This window comes from Protopterus annectens, chromosome 2.part1 (genome assembly GCF_019279795.1).
Source record: "Protopterus annectens isolate FY-2018-M chromosome 2.part1, PAN1.0, whole genome shotgun sequence".
In the NCBI taxonomy this organism is placed as follows: Eukaryota; Metazoa; Chordata; order Ceratodontiformes; family Protopteridae; genus Protopterus; species Protopterus annectens.
In genome coordinates this window covers 513,065,545-513,088,989 of record NC_056729.1, presented here as the reverse complement: position 1 = coordinate 513,088,989, position 23,445 = coordinate 513,065,545, and the positions used below count along the sequence as shown (strand labels likewise).

Here is a 23,445-nt window from a genome sequence, read left to right as displayed (position 1 = left end):
ATACGACCAGATTGCAGAAGACACCTCAGATTTCTTGCAGGATCAGAGCATTATCAATTCTCAGCATTGCCCTTTGGCTTATCTACTGCGCCCAGAGTATTCACGAAATGCCTGGCATCAGTAATTGCTCATTGCAGGCTTCAGGGAATTCAAATTTACCCATACCTGGACAACTGCCTAATACAAGCGGACAACAACGCAAAATTAACAAAAGATTTGGAAAATGTCATACAACTGCTGCAAGCCTTGGGATACACAGTCAACATGCAAAAGTCAAGACTAGTACCATCCCAAAGGATAACATTCTTGGGTGCAGAACTGGATACATCAACTCAGATGGCTTTTCTCACAGAAGAAAAACAAAAGCAACTACCAGTCTACTTCATGACATTAACAACACAAACTCAGCTTACTGCAAGGAAAGTCATGCAAGCCCTGGGTTACATGGCATCCTGCATAATATTGATTCCGCATGCCAGGCTGCATATGAGAAAGTTACAATGGTACCTAAGAAATGTATGGTCTCAACACAAGCACAGTCTAGAAGCCCAGATTCCAATAATTCCATGCCTGAAGCAAGAATTCCTGTGGTGGGCTCAGGCCTGTCAGTTGAACAGAGGATTGCCTTTCCACAAACCTCATCCAAGCCAGACCATCACCACGGATGCCTCAGACCTAGGCTGGGGGGCACACATGGTGGACAAGTGTATACAAAGCCTATGGACCCAAGACCAGCTGAATCTACACATAAATCTAAAGGAGATGCTGGCAGTGAAACATGCGATCCAGGCATTCAGACCACTCCTTCAACAGGGTCATCTGCTGATAAGGACGGACAATACCACAGTCATGTGGTACATCAACAAACAGGGAGGTACACATTCATATCCTCTATGCCGGATGGCAATGGACCTGTGGAATGTGGCCCTGAATCTCAACATTCAACTTCAGGCCAGATTTGTACCAGGAAAAGAAAATTCTCTAGCAGACACCTTAAGCAGAACTACCACGGATGCTCACGAATGGATGCTGCATCCAGATATCTTCAAAGCCATAACAAAGAAATGGGGACTACCAGAGATAGACTTGTTCGCCTCCCCACACAACCACCAATTGAAAAAATTCTGCACAAGAGCATACCACCCACTTGCTTGGAGGGTGGACTCCCTTTCCTTCAGCTGGAAAAACCTGACAGCATATGCATTTCCACCTCTTCCTTTGATGTACAAAGTTCTACTGAAGATCAAAGAGGATCAGCCAAGGGTAATCCTGATAGCTCCAGACTGGCCGAGGCAACATTGGCACCCGCTACTGAGAAGCATGTCTCGGACACACGCATGGCCTCTACCTCTATGTCCTTTACCTCTAACACAGAACAACTACAAGATCCTACATCCAAACTTGAAAACTCTGCAGCTAGCTGCTTGGAATATTGCATAAAACAAAATAACCCAGGTTTATCTCAGAGGGTTAAGGACATTATCCTGGAGGCACGCAGACCCTCCACAAGGAAAACTTATTCAGCCAAGTGGAAAATATACCTCATTTGGAGTGCAGCAAAAGGAGAAAATGTCTCATTGGCAAGCATAGCACACATCCTGGAATATTTAGCAGAACTGTTCCACAATGGCCTGTCTTACTCCTCCATTAAGATTCATGCTTCAGCAGTTTCAGCAGAATACAACATGGATCCTCCTGTCTTCTCTCATCCTCTACTCAGGCAGTTCTTGAGAGGAATTAAAAATTTAAAACCTCCAAGGAAACCACCTTTACCTACATGGGATCTCAACTTTGTGCTGGAAAAGTTAACAATTGCCCCTTTTGAACCAGCAGCAACAGCAGAATTACAGTTCTTGTCTTGGAAAACTGCTTTCCTGCTAGCAATCACTTCAGCAAGAAGGGTATCTGAGTTACAGGCATTAATGGCAGTATAACCCTTCCTTATCTTCCATCAGGATAGAGTCTCTCTGAGAACTAACCCTACCTTTATGCCAAAAGTGGTCTCCAGAGTATCATTGAAACAAGCGATTCATTTACCTACATTCTTCCCCAACCCACAGAACCGGGGGGAGAGACTGCTACCTACCTTGGATGTGCACAGACAATTACGCTACTATCTGGACAGAACTAAGACCAGCAGAAAAACTGACCAGCTTCTGGTAGCATATGCAACAGGAATGCAAGGAAAAGCAATTTCAAAACAGACAATCTCAAAATGGATAGGAAATTGCATTCGATTTTGTTACTCTTTTCATGGAAAGACAACTCCTGAAAATATCAGACCTCATTCCACAAGAGCTACAGCCACCACTACAGCTTTCCTAAGAGGAGTGGCTACCAAAGACATTTTAGAAGCTGCTACTTGGAGCTCCGTGCATACATTTGCCAAGCATTATAATCTTCCCTTATACTCCAGATCCCAAGCAGGTTTTGCAACTGCTGTTTTGCAAGGGATCTTAGCTACACCATCTTTATCTTAGTGCCTCCTCCCCCAGTTTGGCTATGGTATTCTACCCATATGTTAGGACTGCATATGCATCCTTGAAGGACATAGTACAGTTTTGTACCTACCATAAATGTAGATGTCAGATAGGTATGCATCTGCAGTCAGGATTACCCACCCTCCTTCCCCTCTGTGGTATTTCTAGGGTATTTACCCCTCTTTTAGCTAGCTGGGGGACTCTATTATGGTGTATTTGTTTGTATATATGTATATATATTTTTATATTGTTTGCTCTCTACTGTTTGGAATTATTTGCATTTAATCAAATTTAGCCTTCCTAGAGGGCACCTGGCATCTGGGGCAAGAAACACTGAGGAAAATGGCGTCGGCTGATGCCTTTATACCCAATAAACAGCAGCTGTGACGTCGGGTGAAGTGCGACATCAGCCGAGGCCAGACCCAGACTTTGGAATCCGGCCGACCAAAGGGCTGCCTGAGGCAGGACAACCCATATGTTAGGACTGCACATGCATACCTATCGGACATCTACATTTATGGTAGGTACAAAACTGTACTTTTGAGGTGCTCCTCTTGCAGTCTGAAGATTCCTGTTTCCGATTTGCAGTAGGAGGGCCTCTACTGTCTTGGCACTGACCACCTGGAGGTATTCAACTCCAGAACCCTGGTCGACTGCCGGAATAAACTTCTTTTAAAGGGCATGTTTCAGGGGGGGTCCCTTGGTCAAGGAGTCATTCACCAAGGCGAGGTCCTCTGGCCAAAAAAGAAAACATTCCTCTTTTTGCTGAGGGGAGGTTTCCTCCAAAAAGGCTAGGCTGCCGGATCCCAGATACCCAGATCTGGCTCCAGCCTTAGCGGTGTCCGATCCAAGCATCTCTGATCCGAGAACTTCTAGAGAGTCGACTCCTAGATCCAGGGCCTCTGGTCCCAGCCTTTCAGATCCAAGAGTTTCTGGTTCAGATTGAGGCCTTCGAATCAGAGCCAGAGGAATTATTTTACGGATCCGACCCTTTCGGAACCAAAGGCTTTGAGGACCATTACCTTGGGACCCTCATGTTTCCTCAGATGCAATCTGGTCGGATCCCATTCTGATTGAGGATCTTCCCTTGGAATCCTGCAGGAGGGGATCATTGCTTTACACATCCGCGGAGGACCCTTTCTCCGGACCATGGAAGGCCCTCCAGTTACTGGCACTGCTCTCCTACTAGATCCTCTTGTTTCCTCCAAATACTCCAGGAGCATCCTTCCTTCTGATATGGACAGGATGATGCTGTCTTTTTGGGGGGTTGAAATTGAACTGGAACTTTTGGCTTCCCCAGTCCACAGGATTAAGGAGCCTTTTTCCACTCCCGGCTTCCTGCTCCTCAGAATTTGGACTTAGGGGAGCCGTTGTGCAGCATGGAGGCGGTGGGGTGTACTGGGGCTTTTTTTTTTTTTTTTTTATCCCTACCCCCATCAGATTCTATGGCCAGTTCTGCTCACATTCCTCCAGGACAGGTGGGGCCACCGGTCCAGGTTGTCACCCCAGAGTCCATGGGGACTGGTTCATGTCTGGGCTTTTTGGGACCTATCTCTTTCCTTGGGTGCTTCGGCTCTCTGATTGCTCCAGACTGGCACTCTCCAGAGGGTTGGAGGTTCTGTTGGGATTTTCTCCTTCCTTAGTTGTGTTGTCAGTAGGGGAGAGGGGGGGGTGGCTTCATCTAGTCTCTCCCTTTTCCATGTGGTGGAAAGCTCTCTCTCTGCCAGAGTAGCCACCCCTGCTTGCCGTGCTCCCATCTCAGCCCCACAGTTTGAGTGGACCCCTCTCAGCCCCACAGTTTGAGTGGACCCCTCTCATCCTGCTCCTGGTTAGCCCATTTGACCTGGCTTACAGGAGGCAGTTACCCCTATCCGGGTCCCCACCTCTTCAGAGTCTTCCCTTGAGCCTCCAGTGGAGGAAGTCCCTTGGAAGAGAACATATAAGATGAGACATCTTGACTTCCCGTTGGAGTTTCTCATGGAGGACACTATCATCAGTGAGGGGGATGGGTCCCCAAGATCACTGCTAGATGTCTCCATTGAGGATATCGTGGAGATTTTTAAGGGTGGTTGGTCTGCCCAGTCCCCATCCTCTGAGGAGGCTATGTTTCTGGCGGCTTTTGGTATAGCTCCATCTAATTCTTGGGTGTCCCCCTTGCTTACCCCCTTGATCAACCTTATTGCCAGCAGGGTTTGGCAGGAACCTGATACAGTGGAGCCGGTTCCCAAGAGAGGACATGTTTTTGAGCCTACCATCGGACAAGGCTGGCTGCTGCAAGGCAGTTCAAGTGGATATGGCTTTCGTAGCTGCCGCCAAGAAATAGCTGGTGGAACTGAGTTCATCTGTCCATCTCCCGAAATGTGAATAGAGGGCATTGGACATATTTGAAAAGCAGGTGTTCACGTCGGCTTCTTTCAACCTGCAAGCATTAAACTACCTGGCACATTTTACCTCTCTCCAGAGGGATTTGATTAAGGAGCTTACCACTTCTCTGAGTCCATGCCTGCTGACAACTTTAAGGCAGTTTTTCCCAAGCTGCCCACTATCACGTCCATAAGGTTGTTATCCAATGCTGCAGAGGGTTACTCATGGGTGGTGGGCACAGGCTTCGCTCTCAAGCATCATTCCTGGCTGCATTTATGTGGGTTTGCGGAGTTCTTTAAAGCGTCGTTCACCAACGGCCCCTTCAATGGTTCAACCCTCTTTGGACCAAGTGTCAACGAAACTTTGGCCTGCAGTGAGCAAGAAGGGAGGACACTGTTGGCCATAGAGATCAAATTCTCTACCCCCCCCAAAGGGTCCTTTTCCAAGATCCAGTGGGGGAACAAGATGATGTGGTTCTGTAAGTCGCAATCTTTCTTTCAGGAGGCTCCAGAAGATTCCTCTTCCAGGGGAAAGGGGAGAGGTTTTAATGTCAACGTCATCCTAGTGACAGAGGAGGCCCGCAAAACCAGGGTTCCAGGGAACGTTTCTCTGAGAAACCCATCCAGCGCCCCTGAGGTGTTGCCTGGCTGTCCTGCCCCAGAGACGGTCGGGGGTCATTTATCCTTGCACCCTTTGGCCTGGGCAAACATCACAACCGATCAATGGGTGCTAAAAATTATATCCAGGAGTTACTGTATTCCACTTTCCGACCTCCCTCCGAAAAGCCAAACTCTCCCTGATGTGCCACCCCGTTAGAGAGATCCCCATTTAGAGGTGACCAACCTCGTTCTAAAAAGTCGTCCAGAGTGTCCCTTCAGGACAGAGAAAAAACGGAACTTACTCCTGCTTCTTTTTGGTGCCAAAGAAAACTGGACTTGCATCCGAATTTAGCCCTTAGTCTGTTGAACCCCTCAGTCAAGTCAAAGTTCTGGATGGTCACTGTACAGTCCTTTGTGCCCCTTCTGCACAAAAACAACTGGATGTGCTGTCTGAATCTCCAGGATGCGTCCTTTCACATCAGAATAGACAGATTGTACAGGAGGTTTCTCCGCTTTCACATAGGAGCCTATCATTTCCAGTTCAGAGTCCTGCTCTTTGGACTCGCCACATCCCCCTTGTGTTTACCAAGTGTATGGCAGTGGTGGCAACTCTCTTCATGCTGCAGAGATTCCAGGTTTTTCCGTATCTCAACAATTGGCTTCTTACGGCTCCCACACAGCATCACCTGGTGGACACCACACACTTTCTTCTCTTCAATCCGTTGGGAGTAACAGTTAATCTTGCCAAGCCTTCCTTGACCCCATCTCAACAGCCGGAATTCATAGATATTCTCTGAGATTGCAGCCCTTTCCCTCCGCCACGTGCTTCTTCTTCGGCCTAGTGTACAATTTCTTCTGGAGTAAACTCATCCTCCAGTGTCACGTATTCTAAGGGCTCTAGGTTTTATGGCAGCAGCCATCTATCTGGTCCTGATGGTCGGGTATTACATGAGTATTACTGTGGACCCTGGCAGTTCAGTGGTCAGTTCTCTTATCCTCAGTCAGTCCCGATACAGCTCACTCCAGTATGTCAGTGACATCTGTCGTGGTGGATGCACACTCCAGACCTTAAGTCCTTTTCTCCACCAATTCCCACAGCCATAGTTACCACGGACGCTTTCCTTCTAGGGTGGGGGTCACTTCGAAGGGAAGACTGACCAAGGGACATGGCACAAGTCAGAGACCAAACTGCACATAAATGTTTTGGAGATGACAGCAGTCCTTGCAAGCCTTTCAAGATAGCCTTCCTTTGGGATCAATAGCAGTAGACGCAGACAAACTTGGCTGTTGTGTGGTACATAAGCAAAGGCGCACACGTTCTTATCTGCCTTGTCGCGAGGCCATGAAGGTTTAGGAGTGGGTGATGTCCTCTGGGCGCTTTCTACTTGTGACACACATTCCCGGAGCATCCAACGTGCTCCCGGACAAGCTGAGCAGGGGTATTCTGACTCCTCACATGTGGTCCCTGAATCTTCTAGTGTTGAAGCATATCTTTCATCCGTGGGCCAGCAGAGCTTGAACTGTTTGCTTCCTTCCTCAACAACAAATGCAGCAGCTACTTCACCCTGATTCTACCTGATTGGGAGTCCCCCAGGGAATGCTCTGACTCGTGATTGGTGTCTGCTTCTCCTTTATGCTTTTCCAACGTTACCATTGGTTCAGAGGGCTCTTTAGAAAGTAAGATGCCTCAGGATGGAGTTGATTCTCATTGCCTCCTTCTGGTCTTGGCAGGTGTGGTTCCCTCTTTTACAGTCACATCTAAGGCACCCCTCTTGTGTGCTCGATGTGGTGTCTCGCCCCTTTGCTCCTTCTCCCAAATCTGCAGACCCTTCGTCTAACAGCTTAGTTTGTCCACTTCCAGTGATTCCTGGCAAGTCCAGGCTTTCCTCCCTTGTGAAGGGCATTATCCTTGCCTCTCAAAAATCTTCTACCAAGAGGGTTACAGAAGTAAGTGGAAAAGATTTTCTATTTGGGCTAAAGATCAAAATCTGGATCAATTTTCAGCTCCTATTTCTGACATCCTTTTCCTGGTTTCCCTTTTTCAGGTGGGTGTTAGCTGCCATTTGGACTTTAATCATAGAAAAACTATTTCTTGTTTTCATCTTAATGATGAACCCACGTTCTCTTCTCACCTGTGCAAGGCCTTTATGAAATAGGTTTATTGCTTCCTATGGTCAAGGACCCTTCTCCACTGTGGGATCTTGCTCTAATGCTGCAATCTCTAAGTAGGCCCCCTTTTGAGCTTGCTGCATCATGTGACCCCAAATTTCTTTATTGGAAGAGTGCTTTTTTGGTGGCAATAGCTTCAGCGAAAAGAGCATCAGAATTGCAGGCTCTTACCATTAAACCTCCTTATTTGATATTCCATAAAGATAGTGGCCTTGACCCAATTCTTCATTTATGCCAAAAGTGGCCACTGAAATGAACCTCAATCAGTCTATCCAACTTCCTGTGTTATTTTCCTCATTACACTATCGGGGGGGGGGGGATGCATCTTGCCTACTTTAGATGTTCGGCTTTGTTTTTATGTGCACAGAACTGTCTTTTCGTCTCACAGAACAATTGTTTATGGCCTTTTCAGTCAACAGGAAGGGCTGAGCTGTTACAGAAATTACTGTTTCCCATTGGATCTCCCAGCACACTTCTTACAGCTACTCCTCGTGTGGTTCTCCTTTACCTGGACCAGTTAAGGCTCATTCTACCAGGTCACTGGCTACATCAGCTGCCTTTTCAGCTTGTCATTCCTTGGATGACAGTTGTGCAGCAGCAACTTGGTCTTCTCCTATCTTTCTTTCACATTACAAACTTGACTTAGTTTCTAAAGGAAGGGCTTTCTTTGGCTTCTGTTTTCTTTGGCATGTCCTTCCATGAGGCCACCCAAGAATGTTGGTTAGTTGGGGACTCTGATCCATACATGATGAATGGTGACTAGGATAATATCTGATTAATAGTTATGTACTTGCATAACTTGGTGTCTGTGTTATCTGTAGTCACCATTAATCATGATCCTGCCCTCCATCCGAAGGAGTTGGCAGGGTTTTTAGTGGACCTTGTCTGGTGACAAGTCTCTCCTGTCTGTTTTCTTTCTCCAGGACAAACCCGATCTGAGGGGTTAGAGGGCAGCAGAGCATTATGGGAGGGGATGAGCTTGAGCTTAGCTGTAAAGTGTGCTAGCTCGGATCCAGTGTCTGATCCTCAACACATATGTGATGAATGATGACTATGGATATCACAGATCCAAGATGTTCATAGTGTTTCACTCCTGCCGCCCTAACCAATGGGTTATCCAGCTCCCGGTAGCCCTCGATTGGCCCGAATACCAAAGGTAAGTAAATGTGACATTGGCTGTCAGTTGTAAAGGACTTCAGAACGTCTGATACAAAATGAGGCAGCCAACATCACTTCCTCAGTCTTCCTTGCTGCGGAGCCCGAAGCAGAAGCAATTTTGCACGAGTGCCGGTCAGCCGTTTACCTTTTTGGTTTCAGACTACAAAGTTGAAGTCAACTACAGCTAAGTACCCCATCGGGAATCCTCTTTTCTTGCCTTAACGAATGTCAGAAAAACTTAATAATTGTCTTGCCTGTGGAAAGCAGATTCCCCATCGAGATTTTCATTCCTATTGTATTTGTTTAGGCCTCGACCACTATGTCCCTAGTTGTGATCTCTGTGATTCCTTTAATCCCGCGTACTGTATCGTTGGGGTAAGCTTTTAGCTAAGCATTTGTGTGTGGCCTAAGTTTGTTGGTATGGCGTCTGCTGGTCTTCAGGCTTCCGATATCTCTAAGAAGGATAAGGACCGCAACAGGTTTCAGAGGGTCAAGTTTTCGATGATAAGTTGGTGGTCCGCCCTGCGGTAGCCAGTGAGGCACCTTTGCAGCCTGCAGATTTCCAACCGCAGGCCTCTGCTAAGACCATTTCAAAGTCCCCCAGGCCTCCGGCTTCCATTTTGTCTTTGGACCTTCCACCTGTCGCCTCTTTAGCTGGATCCGGAGCCACTAAACTGGCGCTGGTTTCCGAGGCCTCCGTTCTTCATTCTGACAACAGGCTCATACTCTACTACCTCTACCTTGATTTTGGCAGTGGCCAAGCCTCCCAAGTCCTTCAGACTTGCGAGTAAATCCTCCAGTCGTAAGCCTGTGAAGAAATGGGCTCTAGCTTCCTCACATTACTTTCAGTCTCAGATCGTTCACAGCCTTCTCCTTCAAAAAGGGGTAGGGATGTCTCTCCAGACATTTTATCTTATTCAAGTTCTGATACTTCTAGTATTTCTGCTAATGAAGAGGAAGTTTCTCAGGTTTTTTCTCCTTTTGAGAATTCAGATGCAGAGGAATCCATTCCCTCTGCATCTCCTCCCGAGGATTTCTCTTTTGGTGATACTTTGAATACTCTTGGGTAGCATTTTAAATGGGAAATTCAGGATTATACCCAATCTAAGGAAAGGATCAGGGAATTTTTGGATTTGCCTCAGCATAAGCCTTTGGCTGTTCCTCCAGTGTTGGAAGTGGTTGATTATGTTTTTCTGGAAAATTCCTTAACTCCGAATTCTGTTCCTCCTTCTCCCAGGAAACCTGACAGGTACTATAGTCCCTGGTTATCATTTGTTTCTTTTTAGGAATCCGCTAGCTGACCCAGAGGTTATTTCTCAAGGGCCTAAAGGAGTTAAGGCCACTGTTACAAAAATCCTGTTCCTTCTGACGGGAATCTAGGAACCTAGATAGGTGGGATAAAAAAGTTTATACCTCTGCCACTCTTGCTATTAGGTCTACTAATTTCCTTTTTCATTTGCTTAAGTATCAGCAGCACACCTTGCAGGCTATTAAGTCAAAGATTGCAAGTGTGCCTCTTTTGGCAGAGAGTAAGGATATGTAAAATTTGCTAAATTCTGCCTGTCTCGTCAATCAACATTCATTACATTTTGGTTTTGACATTCTAGAAGCTTCCTGGAGGGCGACAGCTACTGGATCTGTTATCAGAAGGCATGCTTGGCTCAGGGAACAGCCCCTTCCAGAGCCTGTCAAGTCTAAGCTTTTAGATGTACCTTTACATAAGGACAGTCTTTTTGGCAGCAAAGCAGAGGAAGTGCTCAAAAGGATGGAGGATAAGGCCAAGTCTATGCAAACAGTTATACTTTCTGCAACCTCCTCGCTTCAGCAGGAATTACCCTTCTAGGAGTTGGATGTTTCCTGTTACCATCAGACAGAACCGTTCTAGGACTAGAGGTTACAAATCTTCTCTGGGGCAGGTGGCTTACCCCTCAAAGGTCTAAGCGATGGCATGCTTCCAGTTCTAAGGCGGGAAGTTCTAAGCCTACATCTCAATCCAAGCATTCTTAATGGCTCTGTCCAACTTCTGCCTGTTCCTGCTTGCCCGGAGTTTTCTTTAGGGGGAAGGTAGCCATTTTTGCAAATGTCTGAGCCACCATCACAAATGACAAATGGGTACTCAGAACTGTCTCCCTAGGGCACAGGTTTACTTTCCTCACCTTTCTGGTGCCCAAAGGATTCCAGGACACTCCTTCAAACCAAAGGGCAGAAGTAGAAAAGCAAATTTTGTCTGTTACATCTGGGGGCAATAGAATCAGTTCCTGGTCAGCAGGTAGGCCAGGGCTTCTATTCCAGACTTTTCTTAGTTCCAAACAAAAGAAGGCACCTGGTGTCCTATCCTAGATCTATCCATTCTGAACTCTTTCTTGGTAATTCCAAAGTTGAAAATGCTCACTCTGCATCAGTTGCTACCAATGTGTGAGACAAGGACTCCTGGCTGGTAACTTGGGATCTCAAAGAAGCTTATCTGCACATCCCTATCAAAGAAAGTTGCAGACAATACCTTTGTTTGAGTGGTCAGGCAACATTATCATTTCCCTGCGCTGTCCTTTGGCTTATCTCCTGCTCCCAGAGTTTTCACAAAGTACCTGGCTCCAGTCCTTGCTTTTTGCAGGTAGAAGAAAAATCAGATTTATCCATACTTGGACGACTGTCTAATTGAAGCAAATTCTCAGGAACAATTGTTAAAGGATCTGGAATTTGTAAAGACTCTTCTCTCTTCCCTGCGTTACACTCTCAACAAGGAAAAATCAAACATGGTTCCAACCAAGGAGATAACATTTCTGGGAGCGAGTCTGAATGCAGCCGCCCAGATGATATATCTTACACAGGACAAGCAAGCAACTCTCTGTTTACTTCAAGGAGTTGGCAAGCCTGTCCCATCTTCCTGCATGGAAATACCTGCAAGCTCTGGGATACATGGCCTCTTGCACTCACTATTCCATATGCAAGACTGCATATGAGGAAGTTGCAATGGTACCGCAAGAATTTTTGGTGTCAACACACACACACGACCTGGATATAATTCCTCTGCTTCCATGTCTGCAGACAGAGTTTCTGTGGTGGGCGATAGCCTGTCTACAAAACAAAGGCATGCCTTTTCACCCACCTTCTGCCGTTCAAGTTCTTACCACATATGCATCGGACTACGCCTGGGGAGCTCACCTGGATGGGCGATACATACAGGGATGTTGGAACGCCCAGCAGATGTGCTTGCACATAAACCTGAAGGGGTTGATAGCAGATGTTCTTTGTGTTTCACTGTTGCAGTCATTACATTTGGGTTATCTGCTTGCAGGTAGCCCTCAGTCGGCCTGATTAACAAAGTCTTGGGTCCTGCGTCTGTTGCTGTCCCTTCTTCCATGATTTTTTCTTGCCATGCGGTGCCCGAAGCAGAAGCAGTTCTCAAGTGCTGGTTGGCCAACTCCTGAAATTTTCATTTTTGAGTTTCAGAACCAAAATTTTCAACTAAAGCTAAGTGCCCTGTTGGGGAATGTTTTTCTTGCTCCTTAACGATTTCAGTAAAAGTTAATAATTGTATTACTTGTAGAAAGCAAATACCTCATAAAGATTTTCATTCATACTGTATTCCTTGCCTAGGCCCTGACCAATGACGTACCTTGCTGTCGGTTTTGTGCTTTATTTAATCAACGCACTTTCCGTTGTCTATATATTTTCGCCTCTAAATATTTCTGTTCTCTGTTTAATTATCCAGAAATGTCGGTCAGCCATCCGACTACCAGGATTCCGAAGAAACGCAAAGATAGACAGACACAGGCCGCCAAGGTCCAAAACTGCCGACAACGCTTCTCCTAAGCCAGTCGCCAGTTTGCCAGTACATAGTGAGGTGCTTTCGCAGCCCGTGATACCCGCTACTTCTGATTCGCAGGCCTCTACTGAGACCCGTTTGGAGTCTGGTATGCCGCGAGATGCTTCAACTATGGAACCCGCGGATGTCTCTACCTTTGATGGGTCTGGTGCCGCTGTGCAGGCACCGGCTTCTGAGGGTGTATTCAGGCCTACGGACTTGCATATTAAATAGACGCCTCCTCCTTAACTTAGGCCTAAATCTCGAACCATGCCTAAAAAATTGGCGCCCAGGCAGCATGCTCAGGTCTCTATGCTTAAAAAACAAATTATAAGAATGGCTGAAGATTTAATAACTCTAATCAGGGGTAGCCACTCCCCCCCCCCCCCCTCCTTTCTAAGAGGCCTAGGACTGAAGTTGTTTATGAATCTTCTGACCAGGATTCTGTTTATTCTGATTCTTCTGATGATCTGGATTTGCCCTTATTAACTTATGAGGATTCTGATGCAGAGGACTCCATTCCCTCTGCTTCCCCTCCAGAGGATTTCTCTTTTGGGGAAACCTTGCATACTCTAAGGGAGCATTTCCACTGGGAAAGCCAGGATTTTTCTGATTCAAAAAAGAGGCTTGGGGATTTCTTACTCCTACCTCTGCATAGGCCTTTAGCTATTCCTCCTGTACTAAACATTGTTGATGCTTTTTTGGAATCTAGTTTGGCCACTGATTCCTTGCTTCCTGCTCCCAGAAAACCTGACAGATACCACAGGGTCCCTGAGTCACACAAGTTCCTTTTTTAAAAATCCTATTGTGGATCCAGAGACTATTTCACAGGGGTCCAAGGGCATTAAGGCTTCTACTGCTAAAAATCCTACCCCCTCTGACAGAGACTCCAGGGCGCTGGATAGATGAGGGTAAGAAGGTTTACACTTCTGCAACCTTGGCCATTAGGGCTTTAAACTGCCAGTTTCATATGTTAAAGTATCAGCAATATGTTGTTGGATTGCTTAAGCAGAAAATGATGTTGATTCCTGACTGTGTGGAAAATAAAGAATTACAGAATTTAATGCATTCTGCTGAACAAGTTGGAAAACATACTTTGCAATTTGGTTTTGATTCATTAGAGACCTCTTGCAGGGCTGCTGTTACTGTGCTCAGGGTCTGTGCTCAGAAGGCATGCTTTGCTAAAGGAGCAATCCTTGCCTGATCATGTTAAAGCTAAATTGTTGGCTGCTCCCTTAAATCAGGACCACCTGCTTGGCAACAAGGCTGAGGAAGTTCTTAAAAACATGGATGAAGCTAAATCTATGGAAACTGTTAAAGAGTTCTTACAAGTTCAACCTCCTAAATTTAGTAGGCACTGGCCCTCTAAGAATTGGTCCTTTCCAGCCCCTTCAGGTCTTCTCAAGCCAAACCCAGACACAGCAAAAGCCCCAGGTTTCAGTCCCAGGGGGGACACAGGACTAAGTAGTGGGAGGCCTCCACTTCCAAATCTGGGAGTAATAAGACTCCCCCTATGGTAAACTTTCTTCAATGATTTCTGTTTAAAATTTCCAAGCACTTAACTGTCGGCCCGTTTGGGGGGAAAGATTGCTCTTCATGCAAAGAACTGGGAACTCTTTACCCAGGACAAATGGGTTTTAAATATAGTGTCCCAGGGATGCAGATTTCACTTCCACACATTGCCAACTCCAAGTGGGTGGCCGGACCTACCCCCAAATCAGTGGGCAGAGGCCCAAAAACAAGTACTTTCTCTCTTAAGCATGGGGGCTATTTAACTGGTACCGGAAGAGGAAAAAGGACAAGGTTTCTACTCAAGACTTTCCCTGGTACCCATAAAAGACAATTCATGGCGCCCTATACTGGACCTGTCTACTCTAAACACCTTTTTGGAGATTCCATTCAAGATGCTGACTCTTCAATTACTTCCTATGCTAGGCAAAGATGTCTGGTTGGCAACACTAGATTTAAAAGAAGCAAACCTGCACATCCCAATCAGGGAATCTTGCAGAAGATACCTAAGCTTCAAAGCAGGCTTACATGCACCATTAGTTCTCTGCACTGCCGTTTGGCTTATCTACTGCACCCAGGTTATTCACAAAGTGCCTAGCTCCAGTTATTGCATTTTGCAGGAAGAAATGTTCAAATATACACATACCTGGACGATTGTCTAATTCAGGCAGAAAGCCAGGACATACTTTTGAATCATCTGGCCTATGTACAAAGGGTTCTTACTTGTCTGGGGTACACCATAAACGAAAAGAAATCACACCTGGTACCCTGTCAACAAATTATATTCCTGGGAGCAAGCTTGAATACAACTTCCTAGATGGGCTTACTTCATGCCAGAGAAACAAATTCATTTGACAACCTACTTCAAACAAGTGGCCACAAAAACCCTGCTATCTGCAAGACAAATACTGCAAGCCTTGGGGTTCATGGCCTCCTGCATTCTTCTAATTCCATATGCAAGACTGCATATGAGGAAACTACAGTGGTATCTAAAAAGCCTATGGTGTCAACATTCTCAGGATCTAGAAGCAATGATTCCTGTCATACCTTGCCTACGCCTAGAGTTCCTTTGGTTGGCAGACGCCTGCCACCAAAACAAGGGACTACCTTTCACACCACCCCCTGCCGCCTAAACCCCAACAACAGACTTATCAGACTATGCATGCGGGGCTCACCTGGCAGGGAAGTGCATTCAGGGCAAATGGAATCCAAGTCAAATGCACCTGCATATCGATAAAAAAAAAATGTTAGCTGTACAGAATGCTCAGACAGCCTTCAAGGACCACATTCTTCCAGGACAACTTATGATAAAGACGGACAACACCACTGTTATGTGGTACATAAACAAGCAGGGGGGTACACATTATTACCCCCTCTGCAGACTAGCCATGGCATTGTGCAACACAGCCTTGAGCTACCAAGTGCACCTACAAGTTCAATTCCTGCCAGGAAAATTAAATACAGTGGCAGACGGACTAAGCAGAAACCTCATGGACCCACACAAGTGGAAACTGGAACCAAGGATTTTCAACATGTTGGCAAGCAAATGGAGCCCAGATATAGACCTGTTTGCCTCTCCCCAGAACTACCAATTGGACAAATTTTGCATAAGGACTCCCCACAAGCAAGCCTGGAAAGTGGATGCTCTGTCCTTCAGCTAGAAAAACGTATCAGTCTATGCCCCCCCCCTCCCCCCGCATCTCCTTTTCAAAGTACTACTAAAAATCAAACAGGACAAACCAAGGATGATTTTGATTGCTCCAGACTGGCCACGCCAACACTGGTACCCCCTTCCTGCACAGTGTCACGGTTATCCCCATGGCAATTGCCTCAGACTCCTTTCCTGTTGTCTCGGCAGGAGAACCAGATTATGCACCCTCAGCTTCTAACACTGAACCTTGCAGCCTGGCTAATTACATAATTTCTCCTCTACTATCCCTCAATAAACCTGTGATGGATATCATTTTAGAGGCAAGGAGGCCTAGTACTAGAAAATCTTATGCTGAAAAATGGAAAAGATTCTGTGCCTGGAACCAATCTCAAGGGATGAGCACAGCAGTTGCCCAATTTACCTCAAATTTTACAATTCTTAACTGAGATGCTTCACAACGGCCTGTCTTTTTCCTCCATTAAAATCCAAGCCTCGGACATTTCAGCTCATTATAGCACAGAACCTCCCCTCTTCTCTCATCCACTGCTCAAGCAGTTCCTCAGAGGGGTCAAAACTTTGAGACCACACTGGAGAGCTCCAACCCCAGCCTTGAACCTTAACTTTGTTTTGGAGAAACTCACTCTACCTCCTTTTGAGCCAGCTGCTACTGCAGACTTAAAATTTCTTTCTTGGAAAACAGCTTTCCTTTTAGCAATCACTTCAGCTAGAAGGGTATCTGAATTTATGGCAGTGGAGCCTTTCATCATCTTTCATGCGGACAGGGTGTCCCTCAGAACCAATCCATCCTTCATGCCCAAGGTGGTATCCAGTGTGGCTCTTAATCAGTCTATTCATTTGCCAACCTTCTTTCCCAATCCACAGAACAAAGGGGAACGGATACTGCATTCCTTAGATGTGCACAGACGACTTAGATTCTACTTGGACAGGACTAAACCTCAGAGGAAATCTGAACAGCTGCTGGTGGTATTTGCTGCAGGGGCAGAGGGGAAGAAGGCGGTTTCAAACCAAACCATTTCTAAATGGATAGGCCATTGCATTCATTTTTTCTATAAGCACCATGTAAAACCTATCCCCCAGGCGATCAGACCTCACTCCACCAGGGCTGCATCTACCTCTACAGCCTTTCTCAAAGGCGTCCCTACCAGGGACATCCTTGAAGCTGCTACCTGGAGTTCTGTGCATACTTTCACCAAGCATTATCATTTGTCAATTTTCTCTAAATGCAGAGCTGGCTTTGCCACTGCAGTCTTGCAGAGCCTTCTAGCTGGTCGTAATGCTATCTAAATTCCTCCTCCCAACCATAGCTTTGGGAATCTACCCAAATGTAATGACCAACAGTGAAACACGAAGAACATAGTACAGTTGTGTACACTTACCATAAATGCAGATGTTCAAGTGTAGTCACTGTTGCAATCCTGGTTACCCTCCCTCTAGCCCCCTAAATTCTTTTGGCTGTACCTCAACTTTCCTTTACTATGCTTAAAAGCCTTTTTGGTGTATTTTCTTTTTTGTTGGAGGTATATCATTTTACTTTTATATTTAATTGCTCCCCATTAGGTGGGCATCTGACTTCTGGGGCAAGAAAAACTGATGTAATGGCGTCAACTGCATGTTTTTATACCCCTGACTACCTGACATCATGGAAGAAGGGACTGTAACCGACGCAGGACTCAAGACTTTGTTAATCAGGCAGACTGAGGGCTACCTGCAAGCAGATAACCCAAATGTAATGACTGCAACAGTGAATACACTCGAACATCTACATTTATGGTAAGTGTGCACAACTGTACTTTCAGCAGGCCTTACTGGCTTTCAGACATCTTTTTTCTCCAGGAACTCTGCTTGTCAGAACAGACAACACCACAGTCATGTGGTACATCAACAAACAGGGAGGGATTTATTCTTACCCCCTGTGCAGACAGAGCATGATTTTCTGGTCCACAGCAGCATCCCTGCATCTACTAGCCCAGTTTCTTCCAGGGAGACTCTGTGTTTTAGCAGACAGACCCTGGATCCTCATGAGTGGCAGCTGAACAGAACAGGCTTTTTTACAGCATCATTCAATGTTGGGGCACTTCTCAGGTGGATCTTTTCTCCTCCCCAGACAACCACTTTTTACCATTATTTTGCACCAGACAGCATCACAACAAGGCCTGGAGAGTGGATGCTTTGTCCTTCCCTTGGCTGCTACAGTCAGTTTATCCCTTCCCTCCTCTTCCTCTTTTTCCCAGAGTATTATTGAAGATCAGGGACGAATGACTCGAGTACAATTCTCATAGCTCCAGACTGGCCCAGACAGCATTGGTATCCACTGCTTCGCAGTCTCTCCCAATTTCCTCATTGGCATCTTCCTCTGATACCAGATCTTTTGGTTCAGGAAGGGGGGAAACATTCTACATCCTCATCTTCAGTCTATCCATTTGGCAGCGTGGCTCATTGTATGAATCAATCAATTTCTTCTTTCCTTTCCCAGCAGGTGGTTAATGTACATCTGGAGGCCAGGAGGCCTCGCACTAGGACGTCCTGCACTGGCAAATGGGAAGATTATCTCATTGGATGCCAAGTAGTGGGGAATCTTCTTCTCAGCCTACTCTTCCTCTGATCCTGAATACTTGGCTGATTTTCTTCAAGGTGGTCTTTCTTTTTCCTCTATCAAGATCCATGCTTCAGCCATTTCTGCTCATTGTTCTTTGGAGCAACCCATTTTCTCTTGTCCCCTGATGAAAATGTTTCTCAGAGGTGCTTGCAGCTTAAAACCTCCCAGAAGAGCACCTACTCCAGCCTAGGATCTTAATTTTGTTTTAGAGAAACTCACTCTTCCTCATTTTGAGCCAGCTGCCACTGCAGATTTAAAGTTTCTCTCTTGGAAAACTGCTTTCCTCTTGGCTATAACTTGAGCAAGAAGAGTTTCGGAGCTGCAAGCTGTGGCTGTGGAGCCTTTTCTTATCTTCCATGCCGATCGTCTCTCTCTCAGACCCAATCCCTCTTTTATTCCTAAGCTGATTTCTAGCCTGACCCTTAATCAGTCCATACACCTTCCTACTTTCTTTCCTAATCCTCGAAATAGAGGTGAAAGGATCCTGCATTCTCTTAATTTTCCCAGACAGCTCTGGTTTTACCTGTACAGAACTAAAGACCTTCGGAAATCAGCACTGCTGTTGGTCAGTTTTGCCCCTGGAGCTCAGGGCAAAGTTATCTCCAAGCAATCCATTTCTAAATGGATTGCACATTGTATTACTTTCTCTTATTCCTTTCATGGCAAGGTTCCTCCTCAAGGAGTTAGGACCCACTCCACAAGAGCAGCTACCACTTCTGCAGCCTTTTTAAGGGGTGTCCCTACTAATGACATTTTAGAGGCTGCCACATGGTGTTATGTTCACACTTTCACAAAGCATTATAATTTGCCTTTGGTTTCTAGAGCCCCAGGGTAGGATTTGCCTCTGCTGTTCTGCAGGGCATTCTCTCTACCCCTTGATTCTGTTGGTACCGCCTCTGTTTTCTCTGGGCTTTGGTAATCAACCCATTGGTTAGGACTGCAACAGTGAAACACGAACATAGTACAGTTGTATACACTTACCATAAATGTAAATGTTGCATTCCTGGTTTACCTCCCCTCTTCCCCCTTTTTTGGTCCTCTCTTGCTCTCCTTTCCTAATGTGCAGGCTGAATCTGGTTTACCAAGTTACTTTGTTTTTGATTTAAGCCTTGTTTTCTTTGGGCTCCTGACTGTTATGGCAAGAAAGACTGAGGAAGTGACGTTGGCTGCCTCCTTTTGTATCTGACATTCTGACGTCTTTTACAACCGACGACAGCTGATGTCAGATTTACTTACCTTTGGTATTCTGGCCAATTGAGGGCTGCCGGGAGCCGGATAACCCATTAGTTAGGACTGCAACAGTGAATACACTCTTAACATCTACATTTATGGTACGCGTACACAACTGTACTTTATGGTAAGTACATTATTATTGATCCTTCTTGTAAAGTAGTTCCTGGTGAAAGAAAGGGTTTTCTATTTTACTGAAGAGATTTAAGATGGACTCTGAACAAGATGATGTAGAGACTGATGGCTTTTTTTTTTTTGCTCTAATTTCTGATTCAGAATGAGAAGCTCTCAGTTTCTGATTCTCTTTGTTAGGGGGTTTCTTTTTGAGACTGTTAGAATGCTTGTGTTTTCAGTGGGAGAACACTGAGATTTCTTATTCCCTCAAAAAATGCTGAGTTGTTACAGAAGGATTTTCCAGAACCTACACCCATTCCGTCTGTTCTGTCTGCTTTAGAGAGTGTTACTGCCCACAGTTTCCGCTAGTCTGTTATCATTTTCACCACCCACTTTTCCCCATTTTCAACATGCAGTTGTGGTGTCATGCCACCCTTCACAATCTCTGTATTCATTGCCACACTCCTACCTTCTTCAGCAGTCATGCATGACTGTTGTAGGTCATCTGACACAGTCAATCCATTTCTTTGCGAGAAAGGCTAATTTCCTTTTGCTTTTTTCTTGTCTGTCTCAGATCTTCAGCAGACTGTCGTCTTTCCTGCACATGTACCTGAACCACCATAATCTGTTCTCCTTTACCTTTTTTGTAATTGGAATTATTTTGGCTTCTGTTCTTATGTTCTCATTTCTTTGTCTGTCCCACAGTGTGCATCCTACCACATGTCTAAGGTAATTTTAATTCCTTCACTTCTAGCTTCCTCAACTGCTCTGCCTTTACTGGCCAGTTTTCTGTGCCATATAGTACTGTGTTTGCACCACTGTTTTGTACCCTACTCTTCACCTTCTTTGGCATTCTTCTGTGATGCATTGCATATTGTAATCAAACAATTGCTCTGTTGTCCTCCATTTGTTACTCCCACTACGATAAATCTATTCCCAACAATGTTAAGGCATATTCCACCAGAACCTTATCCTTCTTAGCGGTGTATGGGAAAAGAGTGGACTCTGGAAGCATTCTAGAGACAGCAACCTGGTCTTTTCATACATTTACAGGAACTGCAAACTGGATTATTTCTCAAGTTTTAGACCAGGCTTTGAGGGCCATTCTCTAAGTGCTACTAGATCTTTATCCTTCCTCCACTCAGTAAGCTCTTTGGAATCTACCCACATGCCAGTGAGGCACTGTGAATGATTAGAACTTGTGCAACTGTATTATGTTAGTTACCTGTTAATGTACGTTTGTATTTCAGATTCCTTCTGTGGCAGCACCCACTCACCTTTGCTGTTTTGTATATACAATGGTGGTATCCAAACTTGAGTTGTTGGTGTACTTTGGTCATTTGTGGTGGTGTGGTCTGGCTGTTAATTGGTTAGTTTTCAGACGTTCATTGCTTCTAGACCTTATTGATTCTTATGGTCTGGACTTAGTCAATCTCCTTTCACCCAGAGTCTGAGGGGATTCTGAGCTTGGAAAGCTACCATTATGGATTTGTGATCTGGACACAGAGCCCATATGCCACTGAGGTACTGTGCAATTTCAATATCTGATGTTTACAAGTAAGTGGGGCTGATGCAACTGTTATTTCTGAATATTGCAAATGAAGTAAAATTACTGAAAGGTGGGCTCATTAAAGGGAAGGAGCAAACTATGTAGAAATTGAATTTGAGAACAATGCTTACAGGAAAATGTTAGTGAGGCTTAAGGGAAGGCAAAAATTGAGCAATTACATAATGCTGGTGAATCACAAAAACATATATTCATTATACAGGAAAATGAACAGTTTGATTTGTTCTTTATCGTATGTATACATACGTTTTGTCTACATTGTTTTGCTTTACTGGAAAGACTCACCCAGACTCTGCTACACTTTGCTGTGAGGGAAAGGTTGGTTTGCTTTTTATTGTGTTTTGTATTAGTTTATTGCCTTTTTATATTTTGAGTGCTGTGATTTGTTTTCTTTACTTTGTGTTTTGCTTGTGTTCTGCTTTTTAACTGCATATTAAAACTTCAAAAGACCCCACAGCTCTCTCTCTTGAGTCAGGCAGAAATGCCCCCCCCCCCACCCTGTCACTGTTGTGTTCTTGAATACCACTGTCTTTCTAGTTGCCTGCCTCTTATGTTAATTTGACCATATATCTCATTTCCTCTGTGCTTTCACTGGTTTGTGTGAGTAAGCACAAAATTATCATTTTGTGAAATCACCCCCCCCCCCCCCCCCTTCAACTATTTAAATTTATTGGCCAATGTTAAGTTGTCATCTTCTTGCCTTCTTTCTTGCTGGATGGGTTCGGAGCCGATCCTCGGCTCCAACTCGGCCTATACTATAGCTCGAGAGCTATTTTTACCAGCTCGAGGCAGCCCTATAACCCACAATACCATGCGCTAACTCCCCAGATCTCGTTTGCCTCTTCGCTGCGAGGTTGTCTTTTTTACCGGTTCAGGTCAGTAAAGAGATTTTTTTTTTTCTATTAAACTAAATTTTCAGGTAGTTTTTCCAGTTAGTTACCCTTGTTTAGGTCCCTACTAATTGCCTTATTCATACAACCCTTGTTGTAGCCCTTCTTCCCTTCTTTAGTTAATTTTTATCTTTGGGCCTACGGGCTTTACCTTAGTTTCCCCACTCCTTACAGTGTCTGTGTGTGTGGGTTTAGTCAGTTCCCTTAACTTTTCTAATTTTAAGTTGAGTGTGTGTGTGGACTGACTGTGTTTACTGTGGTTAGGACTATGTCCAAAGACATTAAGGTCTCGGGATTCAAGAAGTGTGACTCGTGCTGTCAGAAAATGTCTCTGACAGACGGTCACACTTCTTGTGTCTATTGCTTGGAGCCTTTACACCTGCAGGACTTTTGTTCCATCTGTCACGGGTTTAGTTCGAGTCCTGCAGGAGAGGTGTAATAAGCTCATCCTAAGGGGTTTGTTAAAGCCCGATGACTCCAAGTCCAAGTCTGGCTCGGGGAAGTCTTCAAAAACCGCCAAACCTTCGGCTCCAGCTTCTGAGTCGAGGGATGACGTTATCGAGATGGCTCCGACATCGGTTCCATCCGGATCCGAGGTGGGCAAAGTGGTATCCGCTCTGAAACCAGCATCGGAGCCGACCCCAGCGCGCAAGCGCTCTAGATCCCCCTCACTAGATTCCGTTCGATCCCGAGATCCCCTCTCCTATCGGAGCGGAGTCATAGGACCCACTCATCTAGGTCATACATGCTTTCCGACCATGACATCGAGACGGTGGTCAGTAGGCTCATGAAATCTCAGGCACTAGCCCAAATGCTCCAGAGCCCATCTCACCAGACTGTGATTCCTCCTCCGACTCACCTCTCGAGTTCGGATCCAGAGTTGTCCAGAAACCGTAATACCCACCACGCGCGAGCCGATCCTCTCCCTCGTGCTCGGTGTAGACTCTGACCTCTTCATTGGTTCCATCAGTGGAGAGGTCCGGGCACCGGGACTCCATTGTCTGCTCCAAGGGGGCGAGTGGCATCGGACCCTTGTCCAACCCCGCTCTCCCTCTCGGAGCTTCGGCTCTGGTTAGTTCGGCCCCGACATCATTCTCGGAGCCTTCTCTGTCGGAGCCGGGACTTCCTTTGGTATCTGATAGGGCAGCCTTCGAGGTGATGAGGAGCATGCTGGACCCAGTGTCCACTCCAAGGTTAAGTTCTGCAGCTCCTCCCTCTACAGTGCCTGTTACGGTCTCTGGCCATCCTCCTACATCTGACAGCAGAGATCCAAAGCGTAGGGTGGTACCCAC

The 23,445-nt window shown here is 45.7% G+C and overlaps 1 protein-coding gene across 1 annotated transcript in view; it reads left to right on the top strand.

The window, feature by feature from the left end:
- The window catches only part of TACC3 (transforming acidic coiled-coil containing protein 3), a 1,197,606-nt gene that overhangs the window by 475,340 nt on the left and 698,821 nt on the right, over positions 1 to 23,445 (top strand). The window lies entirely within an intron of this gene.